The sequence below is a fragment of the Lithobates pipiens genome, unplaced genomic scaffold (genome assembly GCF_037356315.1).
Source record: "Lithobates pipiens isolate NorthernLeopardFrog02 unplaced genomic scaffold, aLitPip1_a1.2 Scaffold_30, whole genome shotgun sequence".
NCBI classification, from domain to species: domain Eukaryota; kingdom Metazoa; phylum Chordata; class Amphibia; order Anura; family Ranidae; genus Lithobates; species Lithobates pipiens.
In genome coordinates, this window is record NW_027507791.1 from 175,389,005 (window position 1) to 175,400,067 (window position 11,063).

The 11,063-nt window shown below is 48.7% G+C and overlaps 5 non-coding genes and 15 pseudogenes across 5 annotated transcripts; all 20 read right to left on the reverse strand.

Moving 5' to 3' along the window:
- Positions 1-66: 66 nt before the first annotated feature.
- On the reverse strand, positions 67-185 carry LOC143951224 (5S ribosomal RNA). Its single transcript, XR_013266516.1, has one exon. It is a non-coding gene; the product is annotated as a 5S ribosomal RNA (ribosomal RNA).
- A 102-nt stretch (positions 186-287) lies between these two features.
- LOC143947507 (5S ribosomal RNA) lies at positions 288-406 on the reverse strand (annotated as a pseudogene).
- Positions 407-507: 101 nt separating this feature from the next.
- On the reverse strand, positions 508-616 carry LOC143949093 (5S ribosomal RNA; annotated as a pseudogene).
- Positions 617-717: 101 nt separating this feature from the next.
- Positions 718-836, reverse strand: LOC143952429 (5S ribosomal RNA). The gene has a single exon (XR_013267607.1). It is a non-coding gene; the product is annotated as a 5S ribosomal RNA (ribosomal RNA).
- Positions 837-934: 98 nt separating this feature from the next.
- LOC143948423 (5S ribosomal RNA) lies at positions 935-1,053 on the reverse strand. Its single transcript, XR_013265395.1, has one exon. It is a non-coding gene; the product is annotated as a 5S ribosomal RNA (ribosomal RNA).
- A 101-nt stretch (positions 1,054-1,154) lies between these two features.
- On the reverse strand, positions 1,155-1,273 carry LOC143946278 (5S ribosomal RNA; annotated as a pseudogene).
- A 101-nt stretch (positions 1,274-1,374) lies between these two features.
- Positions 1,375-1,493, reverse strand: LOC143945391 (5S ribosomal RNA; annotated as a pseudogene).
- A 101-nt stretch (positions 1,494-1,594) lies between these two features.
- Positions 1,595-1,713, reverse strand: LOC143943534 (5S ribosomal RNA; annotated as a pseudogene).
- A 101-nt stretch (positions 1,714-1,814) lies between these two features.
- LOC143953763 (5S ribosomal RNA) lies at positions 1,815-1,933 on the reverse strand. The gene has a single exon (XR_013268815.1). It is a non-coding gene; the product is annotated as a 5S ribosomal RNA (ribosomal RNA).
- A 101-nt stretch (positions 1,934-2,034) lies between these two features.
- On the reverse strand, positions 2,035-2,153 carry LOC143945890 (5S ribosomal RNA; annotated as a pseudogene).
- A 98-nt stretch (positions 2,154-2,251) lies between these two features.
- LOC143946513 (5S ribosomal RNA) lies at positions 2,252-2,370 on the reverse strand (annotated as a pseudogene).
- A 101-nt stretch (positions 2,371-2,471) lies between these two features.
- Positions 2,472-2,590, reverse strand: LOC143946377 (5S ribosomal RNA; annotated as a pseudogene).
- A 101-nt stretch (positions 2,591-2,691) lies between these two features.
- Positions 2,692-2,810, reverse strand: LOC143953455 (5S ribosomal RNA). Its single transcript, XR_013268536.1, has one exon. It is a non-coding gene; the product is annotated as a 5S ribosomal RNA (ribosomal RNA).
- A 100-nt stretch (positions 2,811-2,910) lies between these two features.
- LOC143946717 (5S ribosomal RNA) lies at positions 2,911-3,030 on the reverse strand (annotated as a pseudogene).
- Positions 3,031-3,130: 100 nt separating this feature from the next.
- LOC143947759 (5S ribosomal RNA) lies at positions 3,131-3,249 on the reverse strand (annotated as a pseudogene).
- A 100-nt stretch (positions 3,250-3,349) lies between these two features.
- On the reverse strand, positions 3,350-3,468 carry LOC143945437 (5S ribosomal RNA; annotated as a pseudogene).
- Positions 3,469-3,577: 109 nt separating this feature from the next.
- On the reverse strand, positions 3,578-3,697 carry LOC143945625 (5S ribosomal RNA; annotated as a pseudogene).
- A 110-nt stretch (positions 3,698-3,807) lies between these two features.
- On the reverse strand, positions 3,808-3,926 carry LOC143945300 (5S ribosomal RNA; annotated as a pseudogene).
- A 110-nt stretch (positions 3,927-4,036) lies between these two features.
- On the reverse strand, positions 4,037-4,155 carry LOC143943652 (5S ribosomal RNA; annotated as a pseudogene).
- A 110-nt stretch (positions 4,156-4,265) lies between these two features.
- Positions 4,266-4,384, reverse strand: LOC143944943 (5S ribosomal RNA; annotated as a pseudogene).
- Positions 4,385-11,063: the final 6,679 nt, after the last annotated feature.

Below are 11,063 nucleotides of genomic sequence, written 5' to 3' on the forward strand. Positions count from 1 at the left end.
GCCAAGGTGCTCAAACATGAGGAAAAATACAACAGGTCGTTCCATGCAAACAACAGGCTGGAAAAAAGCCTACGGCACCTGGTATTCCCAGGCGGTCTCCCATCCAGGTACTAACCAGGCCCGACCCTGCTTAGCACCCGAGATCAGACGAGATCGGGCGCATTCAGGGTGATGTGGCCGTATGCAATCATGCACCCTACTTTCAACTCTCTTGACAAAAGCCAAGGTGCTCAAACATGAGGAAAAATACAACAGGTCGTTCCAAAAAAAACAACAGGCTGGGAAAAAGCCTACAGCACCTCGTTTTCACAGGCGGTCTCCCATCCAGGTACTAACCAGGCCCGACGCTGCTTAGCATACGAGATCAGACAAGATCGGGTGCATTCAGGGTGATGTGGCTGTAGGCGATCATGCACCCTACTTTCAACTCTCTTGACAAAAGCCAAGGTGCTCAAACATGAGGAAAAATACAACAGGTCATTCCAAGCAAACAACAGGCTGGGAAAAAACCTACGGCCCCTGTTATTCCCAGGCGGTCTCCCATACAGGTACTAACCAGGCCCAACCCTGCTTAGCATACGAGATCGGGCGCATTCAGGGTGATGTGGCCGTAGGTGATCGTGCCCCCTACTTTCAACTCTCTTGACAAAAGCCAAGGTGCTCAAACATGAGGAAAAATACAAAAGGTCGTTCCAAGCAAACAACAGGCTGGGAAAAAGCCTACGGCACCTGGTATTCCCAGGCGATCTCCCATCCAGGTACTAACCAGGCCCGACCCTGCTTAGCATCCGAGATCAGACGAGATCGGGCGCATTCAGGGTGATGTGGTCATAGGCGATTGTACACCCTACTTTCAACTCTCTTGACAAAAGCCAAGGTGCTCAAACATGAGGAAAAATACAACAGGTCGTTCCAAGCAAACAGGCTGGGAAAAAGCCTACGGCACCCGGTATTCACAGGTGGTCTCCCATCCAGGTACTAACCAGGCCCGACCCTGCTTAGCATCCGAGATCAGACGAGATCGGGCGCATTCAGGGTGATGTGGCCGTAGGCGATTGTGCTCCCCACTTTCAACTCTCTTGACAAAAGTCAAGGTGCTCAAACATGAGGAAAAATACAACAGGTCATTCCAAGCAAACAACAGGCTGGGAAAAAGCCTACGGCAACTGGTATTCCCAGGCGGTCTCCCATCCAGGTACTAACCAGGCCCGACCCTGCTTAGCATCCGAGATCAGACAAGATCGGGCGCATTCAGGGTGATGCGGCCGGAGGCGATTGTGCACCCTACTTTCAACTCTCTTGACAAAAGCCAAGGTGCTCAAACATGAGGAAAAATACAACAGGTCGTTCCAAGCAAACAACAGGCTGGGAAATAGCCTACGGCACCTGGTATTCCCAGACGATCTCCCATCCAGGTACTAACCAGGGCCGACCCTGCTTAGCATCCAAGATCAGACGAGATCGGGCACATTCAGGGTGATGTGGCCATAGGCGATTGTGCATCCTACTTTCAACTCTCTTGACAAAAGCCAAGGTGCTCAAACATGAGGAAAAATACAACAGGTCGTTGCAAGCAAACAACAGGCTGGGAAAAAGCCTACGGCACCTGGTATTCCCAGGCGGTCTCCCATCAAGGTACTAACCAGGCCCGACCTTGCTTAGCATCCGAGATCAGACGAGATCGGGCGCATTCAGGGTGATGTGGCGGTAGGTGATCGTGCCCCCTACTTTCAACTCTCTTGACAAAAGCCAAGGTGCTCAAACATGAGGAAAAATACAAAAGGTCGTTCCAAGCAAACAACAGGCTGGGAAAAAGCCTACGGCACCTGGTATTCCCAGGCGATCTCACATCCAGGTACTAACCAGGCCCGACCCTGCTTAGCATCCGAGATCAGACGAGATCGGGCGCATTCAGGGTGATGTGGTCATAGGCGATTGTACACCCTACTTTCAACTCTCTTGACAAAAGCCAAGGTGCTCAAACATGAGGAAAAATACAACAGGTCATTCCAAGCAAACAACAGGCTGGGAAAAAGCCTACGGCACCTGGTATTCCCAGGCGGTCTCCCATCCAGGTACTAACCAGGCCCGACCCTGCTTAGCATCCGAGATCAGACAAGATCGGGCACATTCAGGGTGATGCGGCCGGAGGTGAATGTGCACCCTACTTTCAACTCTCTTGACAAAAGCCAAGGTGCTCAAACATGAGGAAAAATACAACAGGTCGTTCAAGCAAACAGGCTGGGAAAAAAGCCTATGGCACCTGGTATTCCCAGGCGGTCTGCCATCCAGATACTAACCAGGCCCGACCCTTGTTAGCATCCGAGATCAGACGAGATCGGGCGCATTCAGGGTGATGTGGCCGTAGGCGATCATGCACCCTACTTTCAGCTCTCTTGACAAAAGCCAAGGTGCTCAAACATGAGGAAAAATACAACAGGTCGTTCCAAGCAAACAACAGGCTGGGAAAAAGCCTACGGCACCTGGTATTCCCAGGCGGTTTCCCATCCAGGTACTAATCAGGCCCGACCCTGCATAGCATCCGAGATCAGACGAGATCGGGCACCTTCAGGGTGATGTGGCAATAGGCGATTGTGCACCCTACTTTCAACTCTCTTGACAAAAGCCAAGGTGCTCAAACATGAGGAAAAATACAACAGGTCGTTGCAAGCAAACAACAGGCTGGGAAAAAGCCTACGGCACCTGGTATTCCCAGGCGTTCTCCCATCCAGGTACTAACCAGGCACGACCCTGCTTAGCATCCGAGATCAGACGAGATCGGGCACATTCAGGGTGATGTGGCCGTAGGCGATCGCGCACCCTACTTTCAACTCTCTTGACAAAAGCCAAGGTGCTCAAACATGAGGAAAAATACAACAGGTCGTCCAAGCAAACAACAGGCTGGGAAAAAGCCTACGGCACCTGGTATTCCCAGGCGGTCTCCCATACAGGTGCTAACCAGGCCCGACCCTGCTTAGGCATCCGAGATCAGGCGAGATCGGGTGTATTCAGGGTGATGTGGCCGTAGGCAATCGTGCACCCTACTTTCAACTCTCTTGAGAAAAGCCAAGGTGCTCAAACATGAGGAAAAATACAACAGGTCGTCCAAGCAAACAACAGGCTGGGAAAAAGCCTACGGCACCTGGTATTCCCAGGCGGTCTGCCATCCAGATACAAACCAGGCCCGACCCTTGTTAGCATCCGAGATTAGACGAGATCGGGCGCATTCAGGGTGATGTGGCCGTAGGCGATCTTGCACCCTACTTTCATCTCTCTTGACAAAAGCCAAGGTGCTCAAACATGAGGAAAAATACAACAGGTCGTCCAAGCAAACAACAGGCTGGGAAAAAGCCTACGTCACCTGGTATTCCCAGGCGGTCTCCCATCCAGGTACTAACCAGGCTCGACTCTGCTTAGCATACGAGATCAGACGAGTTCGGGCGCATTCAGGGTGATGTGGCCGTAGACAATCGTGCACCCTACATTCAACTCTCTTGACAAAAGCCAAGGTGCTCACCTCGGGCAAGCAAGCGGAAAAATACAACAGGTCGTCCAAGCAAACAACAGGCTGGGAAAAAGCCCATGGCACCTGGTATTCCGAGGTGGTCTCCCATCCAGGTACTAACCAGGTCCCGACCCTGCTTAGCATCCGAGATCAGATGAGAACGGGTGCATTCAGGGTGATGTGGCCGTAGGCGCTCATGCACCCTACTTTCAACTCTCTTGACAAAAGCCAAGGTGCTCACCTCGGGCAAACAAGCGGAAAAATACAACAGGTCGTCGAAGCAGACAACATACTGGGAGAAAAGCCTACAGCACCTGGTATTCCCAGGTGGTCTCCCATTCAGGTACTAACCAGGCTCGACCCTGCTTAGCGTCCGAGATAAGACGAGAACGGGCGCATTCAGGGTGAGGTGGCTGTAGGCGATCTTGCAGTCTACTTTCAACTCTCTTGACAAGCGCCAAGGTACTCAATTCGGGCAAACAAGAAGAAAAATGCAATAGGTCATCGAAGCAGACAACATACTGGGAAAAAAGCCTACGGCGCCTGGTATTCCCAGGCGGTCTCCCATCCAGGTACTAACGAGGCCCGACCCTTCTTAGCATCCAAGATCAGACGAGATTGGGCGCATTAAGGGTGATGTGGCCGTAGGCAATATTGCAGTCTACTTTCAACTCTCTTGACAAGCGCCAAGGTGCTCACTTCGGGCAAACAAGAAGAAAAATGCAACAGGTCGTCGAAGCAGACAACATACTGGGAAAAAAGCCTATGGCACCTGGTATTCCCAGGCGGTCTCCCATCCAGGTACTAATGAGGCCCGACCCTTCTTAGCATCCAAGATCAGACGAGATTGGGCGCATTAAGGGTGATGTGGCCGTAGGCAATATTGCAGTCTACTTTCAACTCTCTTGACAAGCGCCAAGGTGCTCACTTTGGGCAAACAAGAAGAAAAATGCAACAGGTCGTCGAAGCAGACAACATACTGGGAAAAAAGCCTACGGCACCTGGTATTCCCAGGCGGTCTCCCTTCTAGGCCCGATACTGCTTAGCATCCAAGATCAGACGAGATTGGGTGCATTCAGGGTGATGGTAGGGTAGCATTTAGGAAGGTGGATAGGGAGAGTTCTAAACAAGTAGAGCAGTTTGGGTAGCACCATCATCTTAAATGCTGCAAGCCGACCTACTCAGGAGAGTTCAAATTTACATAGGAGTGTAGATCTGATTCGAATTGTCGCTTAAAGGGGGGAAAGTTTGCATGGAATAATCTATTTGAAGTTTTGGTTAGTTATACCTAGGTATGGGACTCCATCTTCCGCCCATATGTAGGGAAATGTGGCAGATAGGGAACACTTAGTGCTACTATCTAAGCCCAAGTCCAAGAGATGGGACTTGCTTTCATTCACTTTGTAGTAAGATACCGAGCCGAATTCCTGCAAGATAGTTTGTAGCTTTGGGAGGGAGGTAGTAGGGTTCTTGAGTATAAGGATTATGTCGTCTGAAAATAGGCTTATTCTATGATCTGTCGATCCGATTCGTAGTCCTGTAATAGAGGGGTCTGAGCGAATTCGTTCTGCTAGGGGCTCAATAATTAAGTTGAAAATTAAAGGAGAGAGGGGGCATCCTTGCCTCGTGTCATTTTAAATGTCAAATGGGAGGGATAGCATTTCATTAATGTAAACTTGGGCTGAGGGCTGCTTATATAGGGCTAAGATGGCTGAAAGGATTTTTCCCGCAAATCCAAACTTTGTTAGTACTTGCTGGAGATATCCCCAATGGACCCTGTCGAACGCCTTCTCTGCATCCAAAGAGAGAAGCAGAGAAGGCGTTCAAGAGTGGCCCACATGATGGATAATGTTAAAGTGGCGTCGGAAGTTCTCCCTTTGGTAAATCCCGCTTGGTCACCGTGGATGAGCAAGGGCATATATGTCATCAGTCTCGTTGCTATCGTCTTCGCATAAAGTTTGATGTCGATATTTAGGAGGGATATTGTTCAAAAATTTTGGGGAATCTCGGCTGGCTTACCTGGTTTTGGGAGGGTGACCACTAAAGCTTTGAGCATTTCCACAGGGAAGGTCGAGGAGGAATCAGCATCATTAAACATTTCGCATAAATGAGGAGCTAATGTATCCTTAAGGAACTTATAGTATTCTGCCCCTAATCCGTCTGGACCAGGGGATTTTACATTCGGGAGGGATTAAATGGCTGCTATTATTTCCTGAGTAGTGGGCTTCGAGTTGGGTGTCAGTGAGAGACGGCAGGTGAACCGTGGCTAGGAATTGCTATACCGATTCTGGCGTAGGCGGAGGAATGCTTGTATCAGTATTCAAATTGTACAATGTGCTGTAATAGCAGCTAAAGGCATCCGCTGTAGCCTGGGGTCTTGTAGTTTGGTGTTAGTGCTAGGGTGGTATAGGTAGGAAATTTTGATTTGTTATGGCGACCCTGAATTCGACTCGCCAGGGCTTTACCTGCTTTATTACTAGTGTGATAGTATCTAGCTTTCAGTTTATGATAGCGTCTTTCATATATGTCTAATATCACCGTCCTTAGTTCCTGTTGTAACGTCAGTAGTTTTTGTTTTAATTGCGGGGTTGGTCTGAGTTGATTAGGGGCATCAAGAGCTTTGAGGTCAGCGGTGAGGGTATCTATTTGCTGCATCCTCCTCTTCCTGGCCTGGGCATTTAATTGTATGAGAATCCCTCTACAAAATGCCTTATGGGCGCCCCAGAGGGTGGCCGAGTCTGACACTGAGCCCGTATTATTTGCAAAAAATTCTGCCATCTGTTGGCTTAAGATGTTCACTGAATTAGGTATTTTTAGTAGCTGAGCGTTGGCCCTCCATACTTTGTGTGTTGGTTGTGATTTCACTGTGTAAAGTGTGGTACTGATCGGGGCATGATCTGCCCACGTTATAGGTGCAATGTCAGACTCCGCCACCCTCTGCAATAACCATTTGTCAGTAAGTATATAATCAATACGGGTGTAAGTTTTATGAACCGGTGAATGGTAAGAGTATTCTCGATCGTCTGGGTGGAGGCATCTCCAAGTATCATAGAGATCATTTTCGAGCAAAAACGGTCCCATTGTGAGGTGACGCCTCGTTGTAGGGTTGGACGTGTTCAATTCTGGGTCATGAAGAACATTGAAGTCTCCGGAGAGGACTAAAGAGCCCTTCTGTACCTTGCGGAATTTTCCGCATCGTATTGTTCAAGAATGACAGTTGTTTGCGATTCGGCGCATATGCTGTCGCTATAGTTATGGGAAAAAAGTCGATAGTGCAAGTCAGGATGAGGTAGCAGCCATTAATGTCTGAGATGGATTCCTGAAGTTTGAAATCCACTGAACGATGTATAGCTATAAAAACTCCTCTGGTTTTGTTGGTACCTTATGCGCAGATATGAGGATAGTCCGGATGTGTGCATTTGGGCTCTGCGCCGCTTTTGAAATGTGTTTCCTGCATACATAGAATTTGGCAAGAATGTGTTTTGGCTGTGTGCCATAGGGAGTGTCTTTTAGCAGGGTGGTTAAGCCCATTGACATTAAGAGATAGGACTTTCATGGTCATGTGAAAGTGGTAGAAATGCGATACATTATAGTACTCACGATATCCGATGGTAGATGCAAGGGGATTTGGCTGTCAATCAGGCATGGTAGATCTAGATGGGTGTTGTTAGAGCCTCTTGCTGCAGTGGAAGATCTGTGCAATTAGAGCGTTGGTAGTGGTACATGGTGGAATGCTTTCTTTCTCACGTAGAGTTGAGGTGCTGTGTAGAAAAAAAACAAAAGACAAACAGGCAAAGCGAACAGAACCAAAAAGAAACTAAAAAATGCAGTAGTGTGAAATGCGCACTATGCTGCATTGTTGCTGAGGGGAAAAGTTCAAAGGCCACTTAGTATGGATCTGACATAGGAGAGCATCATGGCGGTTATTTGAGAATGGTTGGTAGATAGTCATCAAGATATATCTGCAATGGACCATGCAAAGTGAGGCGAACCTGTTAGCGCCATTGAGGCGTAAGTCTCTCAAGATTTTTCTTTGCTCCCATTGGGGGTGCAGGTTCCAGGATAATACCCCAGGTGTGGAGTAGCGCGAAGCCCTTGTCGGCAGAGGATGGTTGTTTCCATTTGTATTCAATTTTATGGTTGTGGAGTGCCTTCGTAATCGTGGATAGCTGCCTCCTCATGTCTAATGTGTGTTTAGACAAATCCGCAAATATTTGGAGGGCAGTATACGGTTGCGGCAGTTGCCCCATACACCTGGCCATATATAGAACTTGCTCCTTAGTGTGATAGAAATGGACCCTCATCAGTACGTCTCAGGGGGTCTGTGGAGGTAAGAAGGTCGGTTTAGGGATGCAATGTATGTGGTCAATTGTAAGCTCGATGGCTGGGAGGTCCAGTAATAGAGTGGAAAATAGGTCTATGGCTTATTTTTAGAGATCGGGTGGTTGAATATTTTCGGGGATACCTCTGATTTTGAGGTTGTTCCTCCGTGAGCGGTCTTCTAAGTCGGCCATTTTGGCCTTGATCCACGCCTTGTCTTCTAAATTTCCATCATGAGCATCTACTAGCTCATTAATGGTAGAAGTCATATCCTCCTTGGACTGTTCAATGTTGTTAACTCTATCCCCGAGGGCATGGAATTCTCTGGAGAATTGTTTAGTTAGTGTACACAAGTCATTGTGGAGGGAGTTGTGGAGAGTCCTCAGCATTTCTTTAAGCTGAGTGTCCAGTATGGGCTGGTTGGTTGTTGGAAAGGCCGCTATGGAGGAAAGCTCAGGCCTGTCAAGGCCTAGAAATGCAGCAGAGTTTTGGCTTACCTCACTGCTTGTGTGATCCAGTTTTTGCTTTGTATTCACTGGGCTGCAGTGTGATGGGCTAGGAGCATCGTCACCTGGAGGAGGTGAGGGTCCCTCTGTTCTTTCTGCGAGTAGCGGCACTGCGTCTGGCATGTCTGTATATGGAGAGCTGGCGCCCCGCGCTCCTCTGCTTGTGGAGAGACCGGCGCCATCTTGTCTTCCCCCTCGCGGCGGCAGGGGGGGAGAAAGCTGTACATTTTTTAGGTCCCCGGTCATCCTTACGCTTTCTGGTCATTCCGGCCGTGATGGGTGATCGGTTCGCCGCTCGGGTGGTCGAAGCAATGCAGGCTGTGGGTCCAATGTCGCTATGTATGCCGCCGATGCTGCGTAGCTCTCTCCCTAAGCGTCCATACTGCTTGCGTGCTGGCCACGCTCCCCCTTTTGGCCTTTGTAACGCTATGGCAGTTTTCCAGGAATTTATTAACGATGTCCTCTGAGATTTGTTGCAGCTGTGTGTGGTGGTTAATCTCAATGATATCCTCATATTTTCTAAGTCCCTGGAGAGCCACCACACAGATGTCTGTTGTGCGCTTGAGAAACTAAGAGAGAACAATTTCTATTGTAAACTGGAGAAGTGCGAGTTCCATCGTGAACAGGTTACATTCCTGGGCTATGTCATTTCCACTGCTGGTTTTTCGATGGACCCAGAGAAACTTTCGGCAGTCCTACAGTGGCCTCAACCCGTGGGTTTACGTCCTCTGCATCCTTTCCTGGGCTTTGCCAACTACTATTGGAAGTTTATTCGTAACTTCTCGTCTCTGGTCAAGCCTCTGACTGATATGACCAGAAAGGATAGTAACCCACAGAGTTGGTCTACGGAGTCCATTAGGGCCTTTGAGACTCTCAAGGCTGCCTTTGTTTCTGCTCCTGTGTTGGCACATCCTGATCCTACGTTGCCTTTTATCCTAGAAGTTGATGCTTCTGAGACTGGAGTTGGTGCCCTTCTGTCTCAACGTCCTAACTCTGAGAGCGCTATGCATCCGTGTGGCTACTTTTCCAAGAAATTGTCACCTGCTGAGTGCAATTATGAGATTGTGACAGAGAGCTGTTGGCGATCATTTTAGCCCTGAAATAATGGAGACATCTCCTTGAAGGTACCACTGTGCCCATTCTTATTCTTACTGAGTCTAAGCGACTCTCTCCCAGAAGGGCGTGATGGGCTCTTTTCTTGTCAAGCTTTAATTACATTGCCTCATTCTTACCCGGTACTAAGAATGTAAGGGCTGATGCCTTGTCACGACAATTTTTCCTCCACTTCCAAGTCGGAGTTGGTTCTGGTTCCTATGATTCCTCCTGATCGTATCTTGGCTACAGTTCGCACCAGTCTTACTTCTCCTTTGGGTGACAAAATTCTTGCTGCTCAGATCCATGTTCCTCCTGATAAACCTTGTGACCGCTGCTTTGTCCCAGAGAGTCTCCGTACTGCTGTGCTCCAGACTTACCATTCTCCCAAGGCAGCTGGCCATCCTAGAAAGAATCAACTCATTTGGGCCATTTCCCAACAATTCTGGTGGCCTAGTCTATGGGCTGATGTTACTGCCTTCAAAGGGGGGAGCAAGGCTTTTTTGGGCAAATGAAGCGCCTCGTCTGCAATCTCGTGATTGCATAGACATGGCGCTTTACATATTGCACTACGCCCGGCGGGGGGGGGACACAGTGCAAATAAAGACATTTAAAAAAAAAAAAAGTTTTAAAGGGACTTGTAGTCAGAATCTTCATTCAGAAATACAATGACCCTAACTACCAAGGCCTGAGGTGTGCCTTGGCCTGGCTGGACAGTATGCCTAAAAGAGGGCATACCCTGAATAAAGATGTGTGAAATGTAAATAAAATGATGAAAGCAATCTGGGAACGGGTGGGTGGGAATCCAGAAATGAGCCGACGAAGGCTCTGATGGAGGAGGAGGGATATAAAGCCCTCAGACTCCTCCTACAAATTCAGGCTAGCCTGCGGCCAGCCTTCCAGCTTTTAGTCAGTCTTCATTCGGAAATACGATGACCCTAACTACCAAGGCCTGTGGTGTGCCTTGGCCTGGCTGGACAGTATGCCTAAAAGAGGGCAAAAAGACACAAAGTAGGTGTGATGTGAAAGCTAAAAAGAAGGCCCGCAACAACCGTTTAGTCCGGAAAATGTGAATGCCTGTCTGACTACAGAAAAGGGGGGTTACGTATGTCACTGCTAACATGGAGGATGTCCAGCGCCCCATGAACCTGATGTAAAGAAAGGACCCCCTGCGGGACCTACGTATAAATATTGCCCAGGAACCCGATGAATAACAGAAAGGGGTTAGGATACCAGCCTGGTTTGGCAAGTAACCTGGACGTGAGAACAAACCGTTTGTAGTGAGAGGATGGAGAAAGAGCAGACCCAAGGAATGATGCAGAGAAGGCCAACTTACTTAACCCGACACCAAGGCTAAGGTACAGAAATATGACCACAAACCCCTAGCTTACCCATCTATACCAATGAAGGGGAAGTTGTAAGCAGTGAGAGAGAAACTACCTAGAGCACTAACAGGGAACTGCCAAGGGAAGGAGACAGGAAGTCTGAAACACCACATAAACCTGGCCGGTAACTGGTAGCCGTGCCAAAGAGAACATCCCCGACTTCCCTCGCTTGATGGATAGAGAGGGTGAGCCGCAAAAATGGACAGATTGACAGGAGTGTGTAGGTCCTGAAAACTGGTCACCTGATAGATACTT